We start from the raw sequence: 24,172 nt of genomic DNA, 5'->3' as shown, positions 1-24,172 counted from the left end.
CAATGAGCAGAAGTGGTTCAGCACAGGTCACAAAATTTGACTATGTAGAGTGGTACCTCACTGAGTTTCAGGGTCACACATATTTGGTCTTTGGTGGTGCCCACTTCCTGACACTATTCCAGCTGTCCAGCTGTTTGTGGCTCAACTTAATCCTTACATATAGGGCTTATGGGAATCCTGGCAACTAATATGACCCTCTCCAGAACACTGTGAACTCTGACACCTGTATCCGGGTCAAAGATAAGTCCAGGCAACTTTTGGACCAGTTTCTTTCACTCCTGACACCAAAATGCTCCTGGGACACCATCACATTCAAATTCATTCCCATTCTGGTCCTTTCCCATAGCTACAAAGCCATCCTTGTGATGGCAGTGGGTGTCCTAACAAAAAATTTCATGTTTGTGTCCTGACTCCATCCATAGCATCCATTAATTTATTTGTTCAATAAATACCTATTAACTGCCTAGCATTCTGAGTATTGTGGAAACAGTACTGAAAAGGAGCAACAAGGTCCTTGACCACATAGATGTAATACTTTGGGAAAGAGGAGACAATAAACAAGTAAACAGATAGCTAAGTCAATCAATCCATTCTGCAGATGTTGATAAATTCTACCACGAAAATTTATGGAATAATGTGAAAAAAGTCATTGGTAATGTGAAAAAAGTCTAGATAGTCTTATCTAGAGTCAACTTTAGATAATGTGATTAGCAAAGGCTTCTTTGAGGAGGTAAAACTAACTGGAAGGACGAAAAGGATCAAGCCATTCAAGAAACATGAAGATAGAAGGAAGAGCAAATGCAAAGACCCAATGGTAAGAAAGGTCCTCAGTTTCAGGAACAGGAAGAAAAACCTGAAGCAATGGTGAGTTAGTGGGAGATTGGTTTGAAATGAAGATGTAGGCAGAGTCCACCACCACCTTATTTATCTTACAAGATCCCCTGCCTCTGTGGACTTCCCAACCATCTGGCCCAGCTTCATCCATCTGTGTACTATCCACCTACAGACTGAGTCAAAGAGTTTAATCAGTCCAATGCTAGAAGAAGTTCCCTGCTGCTATACCGCCTACCAGCCACATGACTGATCCACCTACTCCACCATAGCAGAAATTGCCTGCAACATCTCACTGTACTCTTGCTTTGCAAACACCTCCTTCCATAGCAACTGTAGTCTTTGCTTCACTATTTTTTTTCTCTTCTAGTATCAAGGACGTCCTTGTTGCCAGTTTGTACCCTGGGGGAGCTACAGGATGTCCAGAAAAACAGCCAGGGCACCTTTTGGTGAGCTGAAGTCTAATACAAAAGATAAACTCACTGGTACTGGGCACAGGGTGGAGGAAGATTAATGGGAAACTTGATATGAAAGACAATGTCTGGGTTGCTGCTCAGCACATATGCATCACAGAACTTCAGAGATCACTGCCTGGCAACTTTTAAGGTCTCTTCAACCCTGGAACTCTCTGACACCAGCATCTCTCTGACTCCATGCCCTTTGGTGAGCATCAACCCTCATGTCCGCTGCTACACCTGACCCACTAAGATCTCTTCTTCCATTCACCACTTCACTGGCCCTCTCAGATGACCTAGGCTGAAAAATAATATGTCATGGAAAAGGTATAAGGCTCATGTTGACAGTAAAGCTAGATCTATACCTGCCCTGATGGAAGGGTAACAGCCAAAGGACCGGTCTTGAGAATTTACCTTTCACCTTTGATCAGCAACAGGTCAGAATCCATAAGGCAAGTGTAGGAAAATCCCAGAATACACCACTTGTCACAAGGAGTTTGGAATAGAATAGTGTCTGCTCTGTTGTCATCTGTTTTAATGCTTCCAGAAGAACCATTACAGTGGTCATGGGACCTTAATCCATTAAAGTTACCTGCGTTCTGACACAGTCATTACTCCAGGCCTCTCCTTCCTCTCCACACACTACCCTCTCCCCTGAGCTGTACAACATCTCTTGATAATTTCCTTCCATTTCAAACTCCCTTAAATTCATACCTTGACTCCTTGGCTTGGTTTAGACCCATGTCAATTAGAAACTTGATTTTGGACTGTATTCATAGCTCTAACCTGGAATTTCCTTAGGACACTGTTTCAGGTAACTTCCCCTGTACTCCATTCAACGCAATAATCCCAATGGGGAAAAATAAAAGTTGAAGGAGAGGAAGAGCTAATATTTAATTGGGTTATTACTAAGTATCAGGCATTGTGCTAAACATATGTTCATTATCTCACTTAATGCTTGAAAAACTCTATGAAATACTATCATTATCCTCATTTTATAGACAAGTAATGTAAGGCTTGCTAAAGTTAAGTGTCTTGTCAATATCATACTGATGGAGACACACAGAGCTAGGATTCCAACCCAAATGCGTTTGACTCCAGAAGCCCTGCTCTTAGCTCTTCTGTCCCTGCCACATGCCAAGTGAGGTTTGCAGCAGAGGAGATGAGTCAGACATACCCAGCCACCCTTTATACTGCTTCTCCTCTAATTGTGGCCAGCATGATTATACCAAGGTCATAGGTGCTGCATATATGGCTGCTACTGAGTAAGTGAAAGAAAATTCTTCCAGGCTTGCCTTCTGAAAACTTATCTCTGCCCCTCTTCTGGCTACCTATGTGTCTTGGGTTCCAGTTTTCATCCAGACCAATTTCTGTTTAGTTACCTTGTAGCACTAGATATTACCACTTCCAGTTACTGGTTGTAGACCAAACCTCTTAAAAATAGGGGACAAGCATTATTGCCCCAGCATCTAGCCTAGGCATAGAAGATGACTCTCACCCACATGCTCAGGGGTACCATAATTTGCACTGCAAAATCCATTGGAACCAAGGAACTCATGTGCCTTCTGCCGACACTCACTGAGGCTGAGAGTCTGTGCTTGTGGTGCAGTTTGTTTGTCCATGTCTTCTGAATGTATCTAGAGCATGGCTGCTATTTCTACTATCTATAAATTAATGACCTATTCCTCCAGCTGCCTTATAAGGTAATAGCAGTGACAATTAATACCTGATGGCCATATCAAGACGAATCCAGAGGAGCACATCAAAAACATTTTTCATGTCTAATTTTTATCAAATATGGGTAAACTTTTGATGAAACATACACAAATTGGGAGAAACTGCCGGGGGGAGGAGCAAGATGGCGGAAGAGTAGGGTCCCCAAATCACCTGTCTCCACCAAATTACCTAGAAAACCTTCAAATTATCCTGAAAATCTATCAATTCGGCCTGAGATTTAAAGAGAGACCAGCTGGAATGCTACAGTGAGAAGAGTTCACGCATCTATCAAGGTAGGAAGATGGGGAAAAAGAAATAAAGAAACAAAGGCCTCCAAGGGGGAGGGGCCCCGCGAGGAGCCGGGCTGAGGCCGGGGCGAGTGTCCCCAGGACAGGAGAGCCCCGTCCCGGAGGAGCAGGAGCTGCACCGACCTTCCCGGGCGGAAAGGGGCTCGCAGGGAGTTGGAGCAGGACCCAGAAGGGCGAGGATGCCCTCGGGCTCCCCGGGACAGTAACAGACACCTGCGCCCCGGGAGAGTGCGCCGAGCTCCCTAAGGGCTGCAGCGAGCACGGCGGACCCGGAGCAGCTCAGAGGGGCTCGGGCGGCGGCTCCGCGGAGGGGGCTGCGGGGCGGGAGCAGCTCAGGGGGCTCGGGCAGAGGAAGAGACTCCGTGCAGAGGGGGCTGCGCGGTTCCAGGAGGAGCTCGGAGGGGCTCGGGCGGTGGCTCGGCGGAGGGGGCTGCGCGGCCCCGGGAGCAGCTCGGAGGGGCTCGGGCAGAGGAAGAGGCTCCGTGCGGAGGGGGCTGCGCGGTTCCAGGAGCAGCTCGGAGGGGCTCGGGCGGCAGCTCCGCGGAGGGGGCTGCGCGGCCCGGGAGCGCGAATCCACCAGCGCAGGCTCCGGAGCACAGGGCGCCGGGACACAGCCCTGGATCCGGCCTCCCCCGGGACAGGCAGAGGCCGGAGGGCCCAGGACAGCAACGACGCTCCTGCCCCGAGCTGAGCAGATCAGCGGCCCTGCCCCGGAGCCTCCAGGCCCTGCAGACGGAGTTCCTGCCGGAGCTGAATCCAGGTTTCCAGAGCTGGCCCCGTCACTGGGGCTGTTCCTCCTGCGGCCTCACTGGGTAAACAACCCCCACTGAGCCCTGCACCAGGCAGGGGCACAGCAGCTCCCCCAACTGCTAACACCTGAAAATCAGCACAACAGGCCCCTCCCCCAGAACACCAGCTAGACTGACAATCTCCAGGAGAAGCCAAGGGACTTAAAGTATACAGAATCAGAAGATACTCCCCCGTGGTTCTTTTTTTTTTTTTTTTTTTTTTTTTGCTTTGCTTTTTGATTTGTTTCTTCCCCCACCCCCTTTTCTCTCCTTTCTTTTTCTTTCTCTTTTTCTTTTTTTTTCTTTTTTTTCTTCCCTTTTTTTTCCCTTTCTCTTTTCTTTCCTTCTTTCTCTCCTCTCTTTTTCTCCTTTTCCCAATACAACTTGCTTTTGGCCACTCTGCACTGAGCAAAATGACTAGAAGGAAAACCTCACCTCAAAAGAAAGAATCAGAAACAGTCCTCTCTCCCACAGAGTTACAAAATCTGGATTAAAATTCAATGTCAGAAAGCCAATTCAGAAGCACTATTATACAGCTACTGGTGTCTCTAGAAAAAAGTATAAAGGACTCAAGAGACTTCATGACTGCAGAATTTAGAGCTAATCAGGCAGAAATTAAAAATCAATTGAATGAGATGCAATCCAAACTAGAAGTCCTAACGACGAGGGTTAACGAGGTGGAAGAACTAGTGAGTGACATAGAAGACAAGTTGATAGCAAAGAGGGAAACTGAGGAAAAAAGAGACAAACAATTAAAAGACCATGAAGATAGATTAAGGGAAATAAACGACAGCCTGAGAAAGAAAAACCTACGTTTAATTGGGGTTCCCGAGGGCGCCGAAAGGGCCAGAGGGCCAGAATATGTATTTGAACAAATTCTAGCTGAAAACTTTCCTAATCTGGGAAGGGAAACAGGCATTCAGATCCAGGAAATAGAGAGATCCCCCCCTAAAATCAATAAAAACCGTTCAACACCTCGAAATTTAATAGTGAAGCTTGCAAATTCCAAAGATAAAGAGAAGATCCTTAAAGCAGCAAGAGACAAGAAATCCCTGACTTTTATGGGGAGGAGTATTAGGGTAACAGCAGACCTCTCCACAGAGACCTGGCAGGCCAGAAAGGGCTGGCAGGATATATTCAGGGTCCTAAATGAGAAGAACATGCAACCAAGAATACTTTATCCAGCAAGGCTCTCATTCAAAATGGAAGGAGAGATAAAGAGCTTCCAAGACAGGCAGCAACTAAAAGAATATGTGACCTCCAAACCAGCTCTGCAAGAAATTTTAAGGGGGACTCTTAAAATTCCCCTTTAAGAAGAAGTTCAGTGGAACATTCCACAAAAACAAGGACTGAATAGGTATCATGATGACACTAAACTCATATCTCTCAATAGTAACTCTGAATGTGAACGGGCTTAATGACCCCATCAAAAGGCGCAGGGTTTCAGACTGGATAAAAAAGCAGGACCCATCTATTTGCTGTCTACAAGAGATTCATTTTAGACAGAAGGACACCTACAGCCTGAAAATAAAAGGTTGGAGAACCATTTACCATTCGAATGGTCCTCAAAAGAAAGCAGGGGTAGCCATCCTTATATCAGATAAACTAAAATTTACCCCAAAGACTGTAGTGAGAGATGAAGAGGGACACTATATCATACTTAAAGGATCTATCCAACAAGAGGACTTAACAATCCTCAATATATATGCCCCGAATGTGGGAGCTGCCAAATATATCAATCAATTATTAACCAAAGTGAAGAAATACTTAGATAATAATACACTTATACTTGGTGACTTCAATCTAGCTCTTTCTATACTCGATAGGTCTTCTAAGCACAACATCTCCAAAGAAACGAGAGCTTTAAATGATACACTGGACCAGATGGATTTCACAGATATCTACAGAACTTTACATCCAAACTCAACTGAATACACATTCTTCTCAAGCGCACATGGAACTTTCTCCAGAATAGACCACATATTGGGTCACAAATCGGGTCTGAACCGATACCAAAAGATTGGGATCGTCCCCTGCATATTCTCAGACCATAATGCCTTGAAATTAGAACTAAATCACAACAAGAAGTTTGGAAGGACCTCAAACACATGGAGGTTAAGGACCATCCTGCTAAAAGATAAAAGGGTCAACCAGGAAATTAAGGAAGAATTAAAAAGATTCATGGAAACTAATGAGAATAAAGATACAACCGTTCAAAATCTTTGGGATGCAGCAAAAGCAGTCCTAAGGGGGAAATACATCGCAATACAAGCATCCATTCAAAAACTGGAAAGAACTCAAATACAGAAGCTAACCTTACACATAAAGGAGCTAGAGAAAAAACAGCAAATAGATCCTACACCCAAGAGAAGAAAGGAGTTAATAAAGATTCGAGCAGAACTCAACGAAATCGAGACCAGAAGAACTGTGGAACGGATCAACAGAACCAGGAGTTGGTTCTTTGAAAGAATTAATGAGATAGATAAACCATTAGCCAGCCTTATAAAAAAAAGAGAAGGAAGACTCAAATTAATAAAATCATGAATGAGAAAGGAGAGATCACTACCAACACCAAGGAAATACAAACGATTTTAAAAACATATTATGAACAGCTGTACGCCAATAAATTAGGCAATCTAGAAGAAATGGACGCATTCCTAGAAAGCCACGAACTACCAAAACTGGAACAGGAAGAAATAGAAAACCTGAACAGGCCAATAACCAGGGAGGAAATTGAAGCAGTCATCAAAAACCTCCCAAGACACAAGAGTCCAGGGCCAGATGGCTTCCCAGGGGAATTTTATCAAACGTTTAAAGAAGAAACCATACCTATTCTCCTAAAGCTGTTTGGAAAGATAGAAAGAGATGGAGTACTTCCAAATTCGTTCTATGAGGCCAGCATCACCTTAATTCCAAAACCAGACAAAGACCCCACCAAAAAGGAGAATTACAGACCAATATCCCTGATGAACATGGATGCAAAAATTCTCAATAAGATACTGGCCAATAGGATCCAACAGTACATTAAGAAAATTATTCACCATGACCAAGTAGGATTTATCCCTGGGACACCAGGCTGGTTCAACACCCGTAAAACAATCAATGTGATTCATCATATCAGCAAGAGAAAAACCAAGAACCATATGATCCTCTCATTGGATGCAGAGAAAGCATTTGACAAAATACAGCATCCATTCCTGATCAAAACTCTTCAGAGTGTAGGGATAGAGGGAACATTCCTCGACATCTTAAAAGCCATCTATGAAAAGCCCACAGCAAATATCATTCTCAATGGGGAAGCACTGGGAGCCTTTCCCCTAAGATCAGGAACAAGACAGGGATGTCCACTCTCACCACTGCTGTTCAACATAGTACTGGAAGTCCTAGCCTCAGCAATCAGACAACAAAAAGACATTAAAGGCCTTCAAATTGGCAAAGAAGAAGTCAAACTCTCCCTCTTCGCTGATGACATGATACTCTACATAGAAAACCCAAAAGTCTCCACCCCAAGATTGCTAGAACTCATACAGCAATTCGGTAGCGTGGCAGGATACAAAATCAATGCCCAGAAGTCAGTGGCATTTCTATACACTAACAATGAGACTGAAGAAAGAGAAATTAAGGAGTCAATCCCATTTACAATTGCACCCAAAAGCATAAGATACCTAGGAATAAACCTAACCAAAGATGTAAAGGATCTATACCCTGAAAACTATAGAACACTTCTGAAAGAAATTGAGGAAGACACAAAGAGATGGAAAAATATTCCATGCTCATGGATTGGCAGAATTAATATTGTGAAAATGTCAATGTTACCCAGGGCAATATACACGTTTAATGCAATCCCTATCAAAATACCATGGACTTTCTTCAGAGAGTTAGAACACATTATTTTAAGATTTGTGTGGAATCAGAAAAGACCCCGAATAGCCAGGGGAATTTTAAAAAAGAAAACCATATCTGGGGGCATCACAATGCCAGTTTTCAGGTTGTACTACAAAGCTGTGGTCATCAAGACAGTGTGGTACTGGCACAAAAACAGACACATAGATCAGTGGAACAGAATAGAGAATCCAGAAGTGGACCCTGAACTTTATGGGCAACTAATATTCGATAAAGGAGGAAAGACTATCCATTGGAAGAAAGACAGTCTCTTCAATAAATGGTGCCGGGAAAATTGGACATCCACATGCAGAAGAATGAAACTAGACCACTCTCTTGCACCAGACACAAAGATAAACTCAAAATGGATGAAAGATCTAAATGTGAGACAAGATTCCATCAAAATCCTAGAGGAGAACACAGGCAACACCCTTTTTGAACTCGGCCACAGTAACTTCTTGCAAGATACATCCACGAAGGCAAAAGAAACAAAAGCAAAAATGAACTATTGGGACTTCATCAAGATAAGAAGCTTTTGCACAGCAAAGGATACAGTCAACAAAACTAAAAGACAGCCTACAGAATGGGAGAAGATATTTGCAAATGACATATCAGATAAAGGGCTAGTTTCCAAGATCTATAAAGAACTTATTAAACTCAACACCAAAGAAACAAACAATCCAATCATGAAATGGGCAAAAGACATGAACAGAAATCTCACGGAGGAAGACATAGACATGGCCAACATGCATATGAGAAAATGCTCTGCATCACTTGCCATCAGGGAAATACAAATCAAAACTACAATGAGATACCACCTCACACCGGTGAGAATGGGGCAAATTAACAAGGCAGGAAACAACAAATGTTGGAGAGGATGCGGAGAAAAGGGAACCCTCATACACTGTTGGTGGGAATGTGAACTGGTGCAGCCACTCTGGAAAACTGTGTGGAGGTTCCTCAAAGAGTTAAAAATATACCTGCCCTATGACCCAGCAATTGCACTGTTGGGGATTTACCCCAATGATACAAATGCAATGAAACGCCGGGACACCTGCACCCCGATGTTTATAGCAGCAATGGCCACGATAGCCCAACTGTGGAAGGAGCCTCGGTGTCCAACGAAAGATGAATGGATAAAGAAGATGTGGTTTATGTATACAATGGAATATTACTCAGCTATTAGAAATGACAAATACCCACCATTTGCTTCAACGTGGATGGAACTGGAGGGTATTATGCTGAGTGAAGTAAGTCAATCGGAGAAGGACAAACATTATATGTTCTCATTCATTTGGGGAATATAAATAATAGTGAAAGGGAATATAAGGGAAGGGAGAAGAAATGTGTGGGAAATATCAGAAAGGGAGACAGAACGTAAAGACTGCTAACTCTGGGAAACGAACTAGGGGTGGTAGAAGGGGAGGAGGGCGGGGGGTGGGAGTGAATGGGTGACGGGCACTGGGGGTTATTCTGTATGTTAGTAAATTGAACACCAATAAAAAATAAATTAAAAAAAAACATACACAAATTGGATTACCCACCACTCTACTTAAATCTTTTAGTAGTAGCTCACCCTTGCTTATGAAATGTGAAAATAAGTTAATACATCTTCCAAGGCCTTTGATGATAGTAACTTTCAAATGTTTTTCAGAATCAACAGTGAAAGCTATATTTTATCCAGTGTCTACTTTTCCCCTTGGTCCTTCAGGTTTTTAATGCTGGAAGCCTACAACTTTTAGCCACCTCATGGAAACATGTTCTTCACTTTATATTGTTTACCTTTCTCCTAGGCTCTATCCCATCTCTCTATCTAGGTGCAGAACCCAGGAAGCATTTTTACAAAGAAAGCTGACCTGTCTCTGGAGCCCAGGTGCATATCAAGTACCCACATCCCTCTCTAAGCCAAAGACCTAGGCCTTCTGCAAATATGTGGGCAGTGGGTACTATATAGCTTGATGGTTAAGCACAGAAGTTTGGAGGTCAATTAGACCAGAGTTTGAATCTTGACTCTGCTTCTCATTAGCTATATGACACAATCTGCCTCGATTTCCTTCTGTAAAATGGGGGTGATAATAATTAAGCATGCTCTCATAGTTTTGATACAAGAATTATATAAACTAATTCATATATATCACTCAGGGTCCTACCAGTCATTTGGCTTGATTCCCTGCTATTTATAAGTGAGAGTGAAGGCTCTGCAATCAGACAGAGCTGGATTCAGATTTGAAGTCTTCCACTTGTTACCTGTGCGAGTTTCTGCAAACTACTTAACCTCAGACCCCTTTTCTTTACCTGTGAAATGAATGTAGTAACAGAGTTGGCAGGAGGATTAAATCATTGGCAGGAAAGTGCTTAGCATAGTTTCTGGCACATAATAAACCCTCAATAAGCACTAGCTATTAGTCTAATAGCAACAAAAGCAGTATTATTACTACCATTATTATTGCTGTTGTTGGTAGTAGTATGGTGATGTACTGCGAGAGTCATAAAGTACTCTACCTCCACAAATGAGGGCTCAGTGCTCTCTCTTTTATATTTTTATTTTTATTATAGTAATATATGCATAAAACTTACCACACAGACTGTTTGAAAATGGTATTAAATATACTCATAATGTTGTGCAACTCTCATCACTACCTAATTTCAAAACATTTTCATCACTCCAAACAGAACCTCCATAACCATGAAGCAATTGCTTCCATTCCCTCATCCCTCAACTCCTAGCTAATACTAAAGCTGTTTTCTGTTTATATGAATTTCCCTATTCTACATATTTCATTGAAGTGGAATCACACAATATGTGGCCATTTGTAACTCACTTCTTTTACTTATAATGTTTTAAAAGTTCAGCATGTAGCATGGATCAGTACTTCATTCCTTTTTAAAGCTGAATAATATTGCATTGTGTGGAAATACCACAATTTGTTTGTCTATTCATGCGTTGATGGTCATTTGGGCTGTTTCCATCTTTTGCTCATTTTGAGTAGTATTGCTAGGACCATTTGTGGACAAGTATTTGTGGAGTACCTGTTTTTCTTTGGGAGTGGAATTACTGGGTTATATGATCATTTCACATTTAATTTATTGAGGAGCCATCCAACTGTTTCCCACGGCAGTTGCACCATTTACATTCCCACCAGCAATGAATGAGGGTTCCAATTTTTCAACATCCTCACCAATGCTTCTTGTTTTCTGTTCTTTTTTTTTTTTTAATTATAGCCACTTAGTGGGTGTGAAGTAGTATCTTATGGTTGTGATTTGTGTTTCTCTGATAACTAATGCTGTTGAATATCTTTTCATGTGTTTGTTGGCCATTTGCTTAGCATCTTTGGAGAAATGTCAATCCACATCCTTTGCCCATCTTCTATTTTATTTTGTTTTCTAGTTGTAAGAATTTCATTTTTTTAGATTAACATATAATGTGTTATTAGTTTCTGAGGTAGAATTTAGTGATTCATCAGTTGCATACAACACCCAGTGCTCATTCCTTCATGTGCCCTCCTTAATGCCCATCACTCAATTACCCCATCCCCCGGCCACCTCCCCTGCAACAACCTTCATTTTGTTCTCTATAGTTAAGAATCTCTTCATTTAAAAAAAAACTTTTAATTAAATTCCATTTGATTAACATACAGTGTAATATGAGTTTCAGGTGCACAAAAGAGTGATTCAATTTTTCCCTGCACCACCCGGTGCTCATCACGACAAGTGCATTTCTTAATCCCCTTCATCTGAATTGGAGGATCAGCTTTTCCATTTCTAAAAAACAAAAAAAGCTATTGGGATTTTGATAAGGATAGTGTTGAATCTGTATATAACTTTTGGAGAGTATCAACATCTTAACAATATTGTCTTATAATACATGAATACATAATATCTTTCCATTTATTTAGGTCTTCTTTCATTTCTTTCAGCAGTATCTTATATTTTTCAGTGTACAAGTTTTGTTCTTACTTGGTTAAAGTAATTTCTAAGTATTTTATCTTTTCTGATGCCATTGTAAATGTAATTATTTTCTTAATTTCCTTTTCAGATTGTCCATAGCTAGTGTATAGAAATTCAATGGTCTCTTGAAGAAAAAGAGAGAGGGAAACAAACTATAAGAGATTCATAATGATAAAGAACAAATTGAGGGTTGATGGAAGGGGAGGTGGGTGGGGGATGGTCTAAATAGTGATGGGTATAATGGAGGGCACTTGTTATGATAAACACTGGGTGTTATATGTAAGTGATGAATCACTGAATTCTACTTCAGAAACCAATATTGCATTGTATGTCAACTAATTAAATTTTAAGTAAAAATTTGAAAAAAAAATGAAGAAAAACACTTCAAAACTCTGCCTCTTCCAGAACTACCTTGATTCTAATATTGTTGCCTTTAATCTCATCTGTGTTAGGAGAGATGACAATGGAAGATAGCCTATAAAAAATCTCCAAACTTGTCTGAGCACACAATCATGCCTTTTGATCTTTGTAACACCCATTATCCATCAACAAATAACCAGTATTCTTCACCTCTACCTGAGCAGAATGATATTGTCTAGTTAAAATGACATTCTCAACTCTCCCTCCTTTTGGACAAATCATGACAGGATCTCTGAAGTCTAACTCCTTAGCCAAGATTTATTCAGCCACATTGTCAAGGGTAAAGTGATATGTGTCAGCCTGGCTGGACTTCCATTCACCTAAGACAATCCACTCTTCCCATGGGATTTTTTGGGTAGTAGCAAAGGTTCAATCCTTATTTGTTCATCATGGCTGCCTAGGTAACCAGACTCATCAAACAGCAGAGGAGTGTCTCTGTATCCTGACCTTTTGTATCTACCCCCATTTTCTTGTCCACTTTTGTTATCACCTGGCCCTAAACAGATAAAATCATTTCACATTGCAGTGAAAGCCATCCTGTTTCAAAAGGACTTAGTAACCTTTACCCCTACACTTACTTCTCCGGGAAGCTTCTTCTGGAGTCAAAGCTGTTTGACCAGCAAGGCCACCGGATGTTGGTGTGTTCTTAGACAACTGCATCCTGGAGCATAAGAGATGGAATCATAACAAGAAATATATTAGTTGGGGAGGATGTGGAGAAAAGGAAACCCTTGTGCACTGTTGGTGGGAATATAAATTGGTGCAGCCACTATGGAACTACCATATGATCAGAAATACTATATGGGGCAGCCCGGGTGGCTCAGTGGTTTAGCGCTGCCTTCAGCTCAGGGTGTGATCCTGGAGACCCAGGATCGAGTCCCATGTCAGGCTCCCTGCATGGAGCCTACTTCTCCCTCTGCCTGTGTCTCTGCCCCCCCACCCCGTCTCTGATGAATAAATAAATAAAATCTGTTTTTTAAAAAAGAACTACTAAAAAAATAAATAAAAAATAAAAAAGAACTACTATATGATCCAGCAATTCCATTTCTTGGTTTTTTATCTGAGGAAAATGAAACCACTAACGTAAAAAGATACATGCACTCCTATGTTCGTTTCAGCATTCTTTACAATAGGCAAGATATGGAAGCAACATACATGTCCAGCAATGGATGAATGAATAAGAAAGTTGTAGTATGTATGTAATGGAATATTATTCATCCATAAAAAAGAATGGAATCTTACTATTTATGACAACATGGATAGACTTTGAGAGCATTGTGCTCAATAAAATAAGTCAGACAAAGAAAAATATTACATGACCTCATATACATGTGGAGTCGTAAAAAAAAACAGCATATATATATATATATATATATATATATATATATAGAAAATAAATTGGTGGTTGCCAGAAGAAGGAGGGTGGGTGTGGGTGAAATGGGTGAAGAGAGTCAAAAGATACAAATTCCCAGTTATTAAATAAATCACGGAGATGCAATGTACAGCATGGTAATTATAGTTAATAATAGTGTATTGCATATTTGAAAGTTGCTAAGAGTAGGTCTTCAAAGTTCTCATCACAAGAAAAAAATTTCTGCAACCATGTATAGTAACGAGTGTTAACTAAACTTACTATGGTGATCATTTTGCAATATAGATAAATATTGAATCATTCGGCTGTATACCCAAAACTAATATAATGTTGTATGTCAATTACACCTCAATTTAAAAAAAGATTAAGAGATGGAGTCATAAAATATCATCCTTCTGGATTTTTGTAGCCCATTCATGTAATTACCAGCTGTACTTCTGGAGGTGGTCCTGATTTAGGGGAGGTTCTCCATTTTGATACATATGGCTTAATTCCAACAGATTGACATGTGGCATATCCATGAGATTTTAGAGTAGGATTTCCCAACTAAGATACTATTGTTATTGGGGCCAGAAAAATCTTTGTTGTGGAAGGTTGTCCTTTGCATTGCAGAATGTATCCCAACATCCTTAGCCTCTACCCCCTAGATGCCAGTAGCCTTCCCCCCCGTCCCCGCACCCAATTTATGACAACCAAAAATACCTGGAGACATCTCTAAATATACCCCAGGGGGCAAGATTACCCCTAGTCAAGAAACACTGTATTAGAAAGATAGTTCTTTTGCCATGTCTCCTACCAAAACATGACTTCCCTCAGCACAACAGAGATGCACTAAAATCACTGCAGTATATCTCTCAGAACACCCTTAGCAAGCAGTTTCCACTGCTACTATTCCATACTCACTATCTCATTTGGAGCCAGATAATCCTTGTAGGAACTAGGGGCTGCTCAAAAAAACTTCCCCCTTTGAAAACATTGGTAGAAGGAGAAGGCCAACTAGTACCAAACCACAAGGAATTACATGTGAATGAATCATACTATATGGCCCTCTTCCAACCACTACTCTCTACCTGTTTTATTCTAGAATCTGGAGGGTTACTATTCAGAACTGAGGTGACAGACTTGGTCAGTCCCAAGGTCTTCCGGCTCAAGCAGATGTCCTCTATGTACATGTAACTAGTCTTATCTTGTTGGCGTGAAGATGCTAATACCCCAAACACTGCACTTCTAACTCCTATCCATCTTTAATGACTCAGTTTAAAGATGACCTCCTCAGAGCCTATCCCTGACCCCTATACCTTTTCCTGTGGCACTTACATTCATTTAGGTTTGTTTATTTGTTTATTCTTTCTTTCGCTAGATTGAGCTCCATGAAGGAGGGGATGATTTTTGTTCAACATTGTATAGTATCCTCAGTACCTAGCACAGTGCCTGACACATGATATGCTCTCCAAAATGATTTTTCCAATAAATGAATGTGTATAATTTGAAGTGTCTTCCTTATGACACATAGATTAAATTAGCTTGAGCATTTAGTTTTGAAAAGATCAGCTGCCAATCTGTATTTAATTTGGTTCCAACACCTTTTTCTATGGCTAATTTGATCTAAGATGGTTAAACCTTTGATGAAACACAAATTGGATCATGTCATTATCTTGCTTAAAATCCTTCAGCAGCTTGCCATGGCCTATAGGAAAATGTCTAAACATGTTAGCAAGGTTGACAAGCTCCACTGTGACAGTGGTTTTCCAACACTATGACAGTGGTTTTCCAACATTTTTGACTGTGACCTACAGTACAGAATAGAACTTGCATTGCAATCCAGTACCCATCTGTAAAAATATGTATATAAATAACCTAAAAATTATTCACAAAAACCTATAATCTTTACTATGGGCAATGGATTATATTTTCTACTCTTTTATAGTCCATATAATTTAGTAAAATGTTGGTCATGACTCATCAAATTGATTTCACAACATGGTAATGTAAAGAAAGTGACAAGCTGTGCTTTAAAACACTGCTGTGTGATTTGACCTCCATTTCCAGCCTCTCATATCATGCTGAGCTCTTTACAGATCCTCTCATGTACCATACCATCATACCTTTTTTCATATTGCTCCCACCACCTACAGGGCACTTAGCTTTTTTTTTTTTCTTTTTTCAAAACTTGTTCAAGACTCAATGAAGCATCTGGATATCCCCAAAGAAAAGTGATATCCCCTTCCTCTGGGTCTGCCCCACCCCACTCTTTAGCACCCTGTATCAGCAGCCTTTATCAGAATCCTTATCAAAATATGGTATATGGGATGTCTGGGTGGCTCAGCGGTTGAGTGTTTGCCTCCGGCTCAGGGCATGATCCCGGGGTCTTGGGAGCGAGTCCCGCATTGGGCTCCGTGAGAAAAGCCTGCTTCTCCTTCTGCCTGCATCTCTGCTTCTCTCTCTCATGAATAAATAAATAAAATCTTTTTTTAAAATGTGCTATATGTTTCATTCTCTGGTTCCTTTTCAGCACCAGGTTGACAAGGGTGCAGGTATAAATACCTTGAGTAATGGAAGGTTCTTCATCCTTTCCTGTGTTGCAAAGATATTCAGTGATCCTTGAGAACCACTAGGTACCCTCATTCTGAATCCCATTTTTCATTCCTTACTACCTTGTTAACGAACCACTCATGAAAGGGACAGATTTTGTTTCGGTTCAAGTGGAGGGACCTATGGCATTCCCTAGCATTACTGGAATGGAAGGTGAGTTCCTTTACTTTTTCTTCTATATTATACATTTATCATTGAGTCTGCCATTCTTCCCCAGATGGTTAGGGGCTGGAGAAAAGATGGGACAGACCCAAATAGTGGTGTCCTCGGGGTTTGGGTTGGACATTATAGTTGGCTTAAGTTTGCTAGGTCAGTACCATTTTGACTTTGGACACTATTTCTTGGTTTTGCTTTTATTCTTACCCTTTGTGATTGAAGTCTACACATGGTTTTACCTTCTGTGTTCCATAGATTTTTATTCTCTGCTTTGGCCTTTTATGTTCCTGGCTGTCTTGGGGCGAGGGGGCCAGTGCCTTCTGCTCCTCATGACTCCCTGGCACTGGTTCACTTGGCTAACACTCCCTAGGCTGGGCTCACCCCAGCACCCTGAGAGTGGAAGCTCACCGATAGGAAAATGACTAAGACTCAGTTCCTGTCCTCAAGAAGCATATGGTTTAGAGAACATGTTGAGCATCTAGAACTATCCTTAACCCAACACTCTCCTTTTGCTAATTAGCTCTTCCTCACTGGAAGGCATTGTCACTAATGGATCCTAGGCTCCTGGACCTTCAGCTTTTTGCTGTGGACTGTGCACACAAGTCATCCATGATGGTCAGAATCTATCTAGCCAGGTAGAAATGCAGTTCCCCAGAGATCTCCTTGGAACAGCAGTGGTAAGTTCCCATAGCCCTTCCCTCTGTCTGGAGATAAGATATTAAACCCCTTTCTTTCTGAGGTAGTACAGCATCAAGGCAACCACAGACCTGTGGTTTTGGAATAATTGAAGTAAACCTATGAATGAGACTCTCTACTTCCCCTTCCCAAACCCTACTACTTTTTATGAGAAAGAAGAGAATAAAACTGAGATGTGCTTGAATGCCCCAAATATCAAAGTAGTGATAACAGAATCACAACTTTTTTTGCTCAGCCTCAGAGTTTTTTTTATCAACTTAGAAGGTTGTGTATTTATCATCCTGAACCTAGTGGGGAGCTCATGATCCCATCTAAATTAGGGAGAAAATGAATGAAAGGTAGACTTTTTGGACTTTCTTAGAAGTAATTAAATTATTTAATTATTTCTTTGAAATATGCAATGCCTTGATGACATATCCACACCTTATGGCCCAAAGTCTCATCTATGAGACTGTAACCCTTTGGTTTCTTCAAGAACATAATTGACATATTCCAAAGATTGGTCTCCCATGAGATACTGGTATAGGCAGTTCTGGGGTGACTACAGAAGGCCCCCAAATACATGGGAGACAAGATGACATCATTACACTCATACCTTTGATGAGATCATTCATTATAGTAGCTTCTTTTTTAAATTTAAATTAAGTTTGCCAACATATAGCACATCACTAGTTTCAGATGTATTTTTTAATAATTCAGGGCAGCCCAGGTGGCTCAGCGGTTTAGTGCCGCCTTCAGCCCGGGTTGTGATCCTGGAGGCCCGGGATCAAGTCCCACATCTGGCTCCCTGCATGGAGCCTGCTTCTCCCTCTGCCTGTGTCTCTGCCTTTCTCTCTCTCTCATGCTGTCTCTCTCATGAATAAATAAATTTTTTTAAAAAATAATTCATGATGGGATCCCTGGGTGGCACAGCGGTTTGGCGCCTGCCTTTGGCCCAGGGCGCGATCCTGGAGACCCGGGATCGAATCCCACGTCGGGCTTCCGGTGCATGGAGCCTGCTTCTCCCTCTGCCTGTGTCTCTGCCTCTCTCTCTCTCTGTGACTATCATAAATAAATAAAAATTTAAAAAAAATAATTCATGAGTTGTGTATAACACCCAGTGTTCATCACATGTCCTCCTTTATGTCCATCACCCAGTTACCCCATCCATTCACACACCTCCCCTTCAGCAACCCTGTTTGTTTCCCAGAGTTAAGAGTCTCTCATGGTTTGTCTTCCTCTCTGATTTTCCTCATTCAGCTTTCCCTCCTTTCCTTATGATCCCTTTGCACTACTTCTTATATTCCACACATGAGTGAAACCATATAATTGTCTTCCTCTGATTGACTTATTTCACTTAGCATTATAGTAGCTTCTAATTCTGTCTCTGTACTATTGATTCTCAAATTTGATTTGCAGCCTGGACCGCTCTTGTCAACACCAGACTTATATTTCCAACTGCCTCCTTGGCTATTTACTTGGATGTCAAAATAGCATCTCAAACTTAACATGTCCAAAATAGAACTCAATCTCTCTCCTCCAAAAAATGATTCCTCCCATAGACTTCCCAATACTGATTAATGATAACTTTCAAGATGCCCAAGCAAAAAACTCCAAGGCTCACCTTGCATTCCTCTTTTTTTAACCCCACATCCAGCATGTCAGCCAACCCTACCTACTTTGCCTTCAAATTATATCCACAGTGAAATTACTTCTCACCACCTCTACTATTTTCACCGTGGTCTGAACCTCCATTATCTTTTATTTTTAAAACAGCTTTATTGAGATACAATCCATAGACTATACAATTTAACCATTGAAAGTACACAGTTGAATGGTTTTTAATGTATCCAGTGTTTTGTTAACCATAACCAACATCAATTTTAGAACATTTTCATTAACCCCAAAAGAAATCCTATACCTTTGGCTATCACTCACCTATTTGCCTATCCCCTCACCTCCCATGGCCTTAAATAACCAATCATCTACTTTTTGTGTTTATGGTTTTGCCTCTTCTGAACTCTTCAATTAGAGTCATACACTATGTGAACTTTTAAGACTGGCTTCTCTTATTTAGCAAAATATTTTCAAGATTCATCCATATATAGCATGTAGTAGTACTTAAATTCTTTTCATGCCTGAGTAATATTCCACCATATTCTAGTATGGCAAGACCACATTTTGTTCATCCATTCAACAGTCAGGGGTGCCTGGGTGGCTGAGTTAGTCCAACTCTTGATTTTGGTTCAGGTCATAATCTCAGGGTCATGAGACCAAGCTCCACATCACGTTCTGTGCTGGGCATGGAGACTGCATAAGATTCTCTCTCTCTCTCACACCCTCTGCCCTTCTGTACCCCCCTTTCCCCTCATGTGTGTTCTCTCTCCCTTTCTCTCTTAAAAAAAAAAGTTGTATCTATTCAATGGGTGGTTGATGACATTGAGTTTGTCTCCACTTTTTGACTATTGTGAATAATGCCACTATAAACATTCAGGCACAAGGTTTTGCATGAACACATGCTTTCATTTCTCTTGGGTGTATACCTAGGAGTGGAATTCCTGGGTCTTGTGGTAACTCTGAGTTTAATCTTTTGAGTAAGTGCCAGACTGCTTTCCAATTCCATCTTCTTTTGCTTGAATTATTTCAATAGCTTCCTAATGGTCCTCTCTACTTCTGCCTATACTCCCCTTCATTTTATCATTGCACAGCAGCCAGAGCAATTCTACCATAATGACATTTAGATGGCACTTCTTAGTCTCATGTAGAGTAAGAGACAAAGTCCTAGAAGCTCTATATGGTCTGAGCTCTCAATTACCTCACCTGACTTCATTGGCCAGCACTCTTCATTGCATCACTTTGCAGGACATTGGCTACGTCCTTATTTCTCCAATATGCCATCTCTTCCCATACCTCAGCATTCTTGTGCTTGCTATCTGTCCTGCCTTAAATGCTCTTCTCCCAGATAACTCCCTGGCTGCTCTACCGCTTCCTTCTGGATGTTGTTTCAATGTCATTTTCTCAATGAGACCTTTCCTGGCCACCTCATTTTTACCTCCAAACACATCATATCACCGCTGTTCTGTTTATTTTCCTTTGGCACTTAGGATTATCTCACATACTATACACTTCTTTATCTAGCTCATTGTCTGTCTCCTGTATTAGAGTGAAAATTCAGTGACAGCAGGGATTTGTATCTGTTTTGATCGTGTTCACTTCTGCCTACCCAATAACCAGACCATGTCTGTACCATAGTATGAAGGGATACAACAAATATAGCAATCAATAAAGTAACAAACGATGGAGTGAATGAATGAATAGTTAAGACCATGAGCTTTGGAGTCAGACAAGCCTAGTTTTAAATCTCAGCACTGCCACTTGTTAGTAGTATAACCTTGGGCAAGTTTCCCTGAGTCTCAATTTCTTGTATGACTCATAGAGCTGATGTAAGAATTTTAATGAGATAATCTATGTAAAGCCCTCAGTGTAGTTCTTGGCATACAGAAAGTATAAGTGACATATAAAACTAATAATTATGAAATATCTTTTAAAGTGTGGTTTGAAAACAAAGAGGATGAATTCCTAAGCCATGTCTGCTTGAGGGTGGACATGGCATCCTCAGATATAAATCGTCAAGATTCCTGAACCAGGAAAGAGATAACACACTTTGGGGGGTTATAACGTATCACTGGGGATCCTGTCCATTTCCCAGCTTAAACACCCCTCTGAATGACCTCTATAAGAAGAGATGAGTAGAATGCTCAGTCAGTTATGCATTAGACTGTTGGTTTCAGCTCAGGTCATGATTTCAGGGTGGTGAGATCAAACCCCATGTTGGGCTCTGCAGTCAGCGCAGAGTCTGCTTGAGATTCTCTCTCTCCCTCTTCCTCTGCCCCTTTCTCTCTCTCTTAAAATAAATAAATCTTAAAACAAAAAGAAGAAATGAGGCTTCCTCTGACTCCAAGTATGTTTGAAGCCTGTCCCTTCCACACAATCCTTGCACACCCTGACTTAGCTCACCCATGATTCATTCACCATAGTGACCAGCCTGCCACAAGAGATTCCCAAGAAGGAGCAGCCCAGAAAATGCTGTAAGTCTAACTTTGCTGGAATCTCATCAGGAGGCAGCAGTAACTGACTTCTATGCCCAGCTGCAACCAGTGGGAGCTCAGAATCATTATGATGTGGCAGTGGAATGAGGGGGTGGTGACTGTCAAACTTGAGCCTGCATCAGAATGACATGGAGCACTAATGATCAAGCCTGGAAAAACACAAATGATTGAGTTCCACACCCAGAGTTTCTGATTCAGTGAGCTAGGGCCCAAGGTTGTACATTTCTGACAAGTTCCCAGATGATATAATGCTGTGGGGAACATGGGATGAAGACTTTGAGAATCACTGCTCCAGTCCGACCACATAATCATCCCTAAGCCTAAGAATCTGGGGCCCAGTTCTAGGAATCTTCATTTCAAGCAAGCCCTCTGGGTAATTCTGATGCAAGTGTTCTATGGACTGACCACACTTTATGATGCATGGTATGGGTGCCCAGACCCTATCCCTGAAGATACTGGTTGAGTAAGTTCTAGGGGGAGGCCAGAGAATCCATGAGCTGAGCAAGCCCTCAGATGGTTCCAATGCACATTACAGTTTAGAGGTCATTGATTTATCCAGTTGGATGGATTGATGAAACAGCTCTCATCTGTCCTTTGTAAGTCACATCCAGGAGATGGAAAGGATGTTTGAGAGAACTGCTTTTGAGAGGAAGAGCCATTGTGTAGGTCACAGTAGTGGGGAAGAGAAGGCAGTTAAGTAGCTGCAAACCTCAACCAAGGTTTCCAGGTGGGCCAACTTTTGGTCAATTGAGCAAGAACTTCTCTGATAGCAGTAGATGCGGGCAGAATCTTACTCACCCTTCAAGACCCTCTCTGGAGGAGCAAGATGGCGGAGGAGTAGGGTCTCCAAATCACCTGTCTCCACCAAATTACCTAGAAAACCTTCCAATCATCCTGAAAATCTATGAATTCGGCCTGAGAATTAAAGAGAGAACACCTGGAATGCAACAGTGAGAAGAGTTCGCGCTTCTATCAAGGTAGGAAGACGGGGAAAAAGAAGTAAAGAAACAAAGGCCTCCAAGGGGGAGGGGCCCCGCGAGGAGCCGGGCTGAGGCCGGGGCGAGTGTCCCCAGGACAGGAGAGCCCCGTCCCGGAGAAGCAGGAGCTGCACCAACCTTCCCGGGCGGAAAGGGGCTCGCGGGGAGTTGGAGCAGGACCCAGGAGGGCGGGGATGCCCTCGGGCTCCCCGGGACAGTAACAGAGCAACTGCGCGCCCAGGAGAGTGCGCCGAGCTCCCTAAGGGCTGCAGCGCGCCCGGCGGGACCCGGTGGGACCCGGAGCAGCTCGGAGGGGCTCGGGCCGCGGCTCCGCGGAGGGGGCTGCGCGGCCCGGGAGCGCGAATCCACCAGTGCAGGCTCCGGAGCACAGGGCGCCGGGACACAGCCCAGGATCCCGCCTCCCCCGGGACAGGCAGAGGCCGGGAGGGCCCAGGACAGCAAGGACGCTCCTGCCCCAAGCTGAGCAGAGCAGCGGCCCCGCCCCGGAGCCTCCAGGCCCTGCAGACGGAGTTCCTGCCAGAGCTGAATCCAGGTTTCCAGAGCTGCCCCGCCACTGGGGCTGTTCCTCCTGCGGCCTCACGGGGTAAACAACCCCCACTGAGCCCTGCACCAGGCAGGGGCACAGCAGCTCCCCCAACTGCTAACACCTGAAAATCAGCACAGCTGGCCCCTCCCCCAGAACACCAGCTAGACTGACTGACAACTTCCAGGAGAAGCCAAGGGACTTAAAGTACACAGAATCAGAAGATACTCCCCAGTGGTTCTTTTTTTTTGTTGTTGTTGTTGTTGTTTTGTTTTGTTTTGCTTTTTGATTTGTTTCCTTCCCCCACCCCCTTTTTTTCTCCTTTCTTTTTCTTTCTCTTTTTCTTCTTTTTTTTTTCTTTCCTTTTTTTTTCTTCCCCTTTCTTTTTCTCTTTTCTTTCCTTCTTTCTCTCCTCTCTTTTTCTCCTTTTCCCAATACAACTTGCTTTTGGCCACTCTGCACTGAGCAAAATGACTAGAAGGAAAACCTCACCTCAAAAGAAAGAATCAGAAACAGTCCTCTCTCCCACAGAGTTACAAAATCTGGATTACAATTCAATGTCAGAAAGCCAATTCAGAAGCACTATTATACAGCTACTGGTGGCTCTAGAAAAAAGTATAAAGGACTCAAGAGACTTCATGACTGCAGAATTTAGAGCTAATCAGGCAGAAATTAAAAATCAATTGAATGAGATGCAATCCAAACTAGAAGTCCTAACGACGAGGGTTAACGAGGTGGAAGAACGAGTGAGTGACCTAGAAGACAAGTTGATAGCAAAGAGGGAAACTGAGGAAAAAAGAGACAAACAATTAAAAGACCATGAAGATAGATTAAGGGAAATAAACGACAGCCTGAGAAAGAAAAACCTACGTTTAATTGGGGTTCCCGAGGGGGCCGAAAGGGCCAGAGGGCCAGAATATGTATTTGAACAAATTCTAGCTGAAAACATTCCTAATCTGGGAAGGGAAACAGGCATTCAGATCCAGGAAATAGAGAGATCCCCCCCTAAAATCAATAAAAACCGTTCAACACCTCGACATTTATTTTTTCTTTTTTTTTTTGGCTGTTATTTTATCGGATCTTTTTTATTTTTTATTTTTTATTTTTTATTTTTTTATTTTTTTTATATTTTATTGGTGTTCAATTTACTAACATACAGAATAACACCCAGTGCCCGTCACCCATTCACTCCCACCCCCCGCCCTCCTCCCCTTCTACCACCCCTAGTTCGTTTCCCAGAGTTAGCAGTCTTTACGTTCTGTCTCCCTTTCTGATATTTCCCACACATTTCTTCTCCCTTCCCTTATTTTCCCTTTCACTATTATTTATATTCCCCAAATGAATGAGAACATATAATGTTTGTCCTTCTCCGACTGACTTACTTCACTCAGCATAATAC

This window comes from Canis lupus, chromosome X (assembly GCF_011100685.1).
Source record: "Canis lupus familiaris isolate Mischka breed German Shepherd chromosome X, alternate assembly UU_Cfam_GSD_1.0, whole genome shotgun sequence".
Lineage (NCBI taxonomy): Eukaryota > Metazoa > Chordata > Mammalia > Carnivora > Canidae > Canis > Canis lupus.
This window is presented reverse-complemented; position numbering follows the sequence as displayed.